The sequence below is a fragment of the Triticum aestivum genome, chromosome 1D (genome assembly GCF_018294505.1).
Source record: "Triticum aestivum cultivar Chinese Spring chromosome 1D, IWGSC CS RefSeq v2.1, whole genome shotgun sequence".
Lineage (NCBI taxonomy): Eukaryota > Viridiplantae > Streptophyta > Magnoliopsida > Poales > Poaceae > Triticum > Triticum aestivum.
This window is the reverse complement of record NC_057796.1, coordinates 435,903,454-435,907,997: the sequence shown is the minus strand read 5'-3', so window position 1 is coordinate 435,907,997 and position 4,544 is coordinate 435,903,454.

Below are 4,544 nucleotides of genomic sequence, written 5' to 3'. Positions count from 1 at the left end.
CTAGGACGCGAGGCGCGGCAGGGTACGGCCGAATGCAAGGAAGGGCGAGGCCAGAGGCATGCGGGCGCGACGACCTGAGCTTCGGGCATGGCGGCTGAACGGCGACCTACGGCGACTGAATCAAGGGGGAAACAGGGGAATGGTGAGAGGAGCTCACCGGGAGGCTCAAGAAAGGCCGGCGACAGGTTAGTAGCAGCAGGGTGGCCGGAATCGACGGAGTTTGCCGGCGGCCTGAGGATGAAGAAAAGCGTCCTGGGGCTCGATGCAGTGCTCCCCGGTACGAATGGCTGGCACCGGACGGAGTGGAAGACGATGGCGAAGCCCTACGCCATGGCGGCGGGGCGAGAGGAGGACGGTGGCCACGGGATCGAGTGGCGCACGGCGACGACAGTGTCGGGTGACGAAGAAAACAAAGGGGGCGAGCGAAGGAGGGGAGGAGTGGCGATCTAGGGTTCGCCAGGGGGTCGAGGGGATCTTGTAGGTCGCTGGGGATGCGGCGGATGGCTGCCCCGTGGTCGATCCGAGCCATGGACGTCGCACGAGCGTCCACCGCGTCGTCGGTGAGCAGTAGGAAGGGGAAGACCCCCTGGTGGGTTGGGCCTGCACTTTGGACTTAGGCCCAGTCCACAGTAGCTTTTCCCGTTTCTCTTTCTTTCTTTTTTGATTTGCTTTTCTTTCACTGATTGCCTTTTTTTGAAATAGGAAATTACTTTTCTTCTACAAAGTAATTGGCACATAAATACTAGGTCATATATTAAGGGTGCACACAAGGTTTGGGGTCAACTGGAAAGTTTAACTAATTATTTATTTTGAAAAGGCCATTTTATTTGCAGTTGGGTCATTTATTATTTTCCTAGGAATTTATTTGTGAGTCAAGTGAAGTTGGTTTCAACAGGAAAATGAACACTAGAATTTATAGAATTATTCAAACATTTTAGTTTTAATATTCGAAAATTTTTGTTGTTTGACTTGATTTTGAATTTGAATTTGAAGCAGATTTTGGACAAGTGGCATTTTGGCATGATGGTCATGATGACATGACCTTCATTAGGGGGAGATTACTGTAGTGTGATGCTGGGGATGTTACACCAACTACGTCAAAGGAGGAAATAAGACTCCAGAATTCAAGGGAACACTTGAGAAGCAAAGAGAACACTGGCCCGCTTTCGTGAAATTCAAGGAATCGGAATTATCTAAGGAACGGTCGAGAAAAAACAAGGCCAATGCCGCAAAAAAGGAGCAGCTCCATAGGCTGGGGCCAGGTGGCTACGCGGTGGAAATGCCTAAGTGGGATAAGTCTGAGCAAGAGATGCTGGATGCAGAGGTCACTCCAGTTACTAGGAGCTACCCCCCAGGTGCAGAACTTGGTTCTATGCGCATGGTGGGGCGTTGGACCCGAAGACAGGCCAGGTTTCGAAGAAGGCATGTCTTAAAGGAGCCGAAGATAAGTTACTTGATGCAATAGAAGATGCTCAAAAGGGAGTGTTCACGCCCAACAGAGAGAACGACGAGCTTACGCGCGCCCTGGGAAATCCTGAACACCCGGGAAGAACACAAGGCAAGGGCGTTGTTCCATGGTATGAGGGCTTTTCGGACTGGAACGCTGACTACAGAAGCCGTGCGAGAAGGAAGAAGCTGGAGGAGGAGCAGAGGAAGCAGGAAGCAGAACGCCTACAAGGCCTAGAATCAGCGCACGCGGACTTGGCACTCAAATTCCAGCAGTAGCGGCAGCAGATCGACTCACTTAGCTAGGAAAGGGGGTCTCAGCAGCGACAGCAGCTAGCGGGTGATCCAACATTGGATAGCACCGTCCCATCCATGCCGAGAAGCAGCATGGGTTCCGCCCCGGGCGACGCACTGCTGGATAGATACCCTGTGGATGACATCATGAAGAACACTAACTGTGAGCTACACTTCAAAATGAAGAACATATCCATGAAGGTGGCGGACGACATTTCTTATACAAATCACCCCGAAGCAACCTTCCATTGCAACCCGATTCTAGCCGGCTATGCTCGTGTCATGGTTGATGAGGTGGTGGACCAATATTCGGGGCTAGAGCTTGACATTCCTGGAGGTGACGAGGAGCACACACTGGGAGAGGCCAAACATCGTATCATCCTATGGAGAAAGGATTGCATCATCTTTCGAAGGCCACCGACACCGCGTCAGCCGACTCCTCCTCGAAGTCCGCCACCGCGTCAGCAGACTCCCGCTCCTCCAAGTCCACCAACGCGTCAGGCCACTCCTCCTCCTCCAAGTCCGGCACAGCGTCAGGACACTCCTCCTGCTTCAAGTCCGGCACAGCGTCAGGCCACTCCTCCTGCTTCAAGTCCGACACCGCGCCAGGCCACTCCTCCTGCTTCAAGTCCGGCACAGCGTCAGGCCACTCCTCCTGCTCCAACTCAGCCACGTCAGCCGTCTCCGCTGCCTCAGCAATCGCGGAAGAGAGCCGCCGCAGCTATGGTGCGTAGCGGTACGAGTCAAGGTAGTACAGGAGGTACATGCGGAGGCAAGCGATACCAATATGGTCCAAGCCTCACTCCTCTTCCTTAGAGGCCTTACGACATGACCGAGGAGCAAAACACAACCATAGTGAAGGCCCAAGTGGACGCCCATTTTGGACCGAAACCGCCACCGCCGCCAAAGGAGAAAGTGGCTGAGGATAAGATTGACCATTTTATTCGTATGGCTAGAAACCAGCTCCCAAGCCTGTTGACTCAGACTATGAGCGCCAAATCAGGAAGGCACATCGAGCACAACTACAGAAGGAGTCGAGCTCGAGCTCGAGACAAGCAACTGGCAAAAAATGCGGGAAAACCGTTCCCCAGCTGGGAGAACAGGCGGCGCAATCGATCCCCCGCTTGTTGTACCAACACATGAGAGTACCGGCGCCTGTCAGCTGGTAATAACCGACGAGCATAGAAGGCATGCTAAAATGCTCGGTATCACTGTTGGACAATTCCTCGAGATCGAGCCCATGTCTCCGCTTAGAGAGGAGGACATAAAACGGAAATATGTCCGCGGCGAACCTTTGGTCGAGCCTGAGGAGGTCAAGAACCTCCCAACGAGAATGTATGAATTGCATGATTAGTACCTGAAAATTACCAAGAGTTCCAATCGAGAGTCCTTCGTGGTGAACGTCAAGGAAGAGCATTACTTCCATAAGCTAGCTCTGTCCGTTGAGTATTCAGAACTATTTCAGTTATTCAATCAAGAAGCACTCGACAAATCTCTTGTCAGTTGCTATTGTCTGTAAGTGATTTCTTTTTGTAATTAAAGTCTCAAGCTAGCTGTAGTGCTCATTGATCTATCATTACCTGTAATTATCCTCACTATATTCTTTTCTGTGTTATTATGCAGGATGAAGATGTATGAAATGAAAAAAGTTGGACGCTATGGCATTGGGTTCATTGACCCAAATACCATTAATGAACACACATAGAAATTGGAATGGTATAAAGCAGATGTAGAGAATAAAATGCTAGAGTTCTTGAAGCGCCTCAATACCAATGAAGATATACTGCTTCCTTACAACTTCCTGTGAGTCACACTGTCTTGTAGTACAAATTCTGTGTCTTTGCTTACTAGCTAGGTCGATGTTAATAATTAAGTTTATATGGTTTAGGGTAGTTGATTAGTGTTATGCACATGCCCGCTTAATTAAGACATGCAAACGTGTGCGCATGCAGTTACCACTGGATCTTGTTAATCATTAAAGTTGAAGAAGGAACAGTTGAATTACTGGATTCACTACTTAAAAAAGAAAGTGACTTCACCATCTTGAAGGGGATAGTCGACAGGTAATTTCAATCATTATTAACTATATCTCGGCCTATTTAGTTCGTCATTTCATGATATCAACTATTTAATAACCCCTTTATTCATTTTCTTTGCCGGCGGGCAGGGGTTGGGCAAAGTTCATCAAGGTGACTCCATGCAAATGGCGACAAAAGCTGTTTTGGTTTCGACCCAAGGTAAGTAATTAAGTAGTACTAGCTAGCTAGCTACCATCTCTTTAATTCTTGTTTCAATACCATTAATTAATTATCATGCTTGATTAATTATTATCTAATTAAATTCTATTCTCGTAAAGGCCCTGAAGCAGGCGCCGGGGACTGAAGTGTGTGCATACTACGTTTGCGAGAGCATTCGCATGATGGCGTCCGAAAGGAGCAAATCTGATAGACAGCAATGGGTACGTTTGCCAGAACACTATTCACAGTTTTTACATGATTATCGATATCTAGTCACACAACTAATACACATGCATATTGATCTCCTTCTTAACAGTTCAAAGACGTGCGGGGGCAGCTCCTACCAACGGAGCGCATACGAGCACTTCAAGAGGAAATAGCGGGATTTTTGCTCGACCAGGTCATAGATCCCAAAGGAGAATACCATTACCCGCTACCGCCCCATGAACCACTCCCAATTGTCATCATGCTCCGAAGGCACCAATGCAACATGTAGGAAAATTGTATATATACCTAATTGTATATATATATACATATACATGTGTATGTGTGAATAATGGTGGTTGT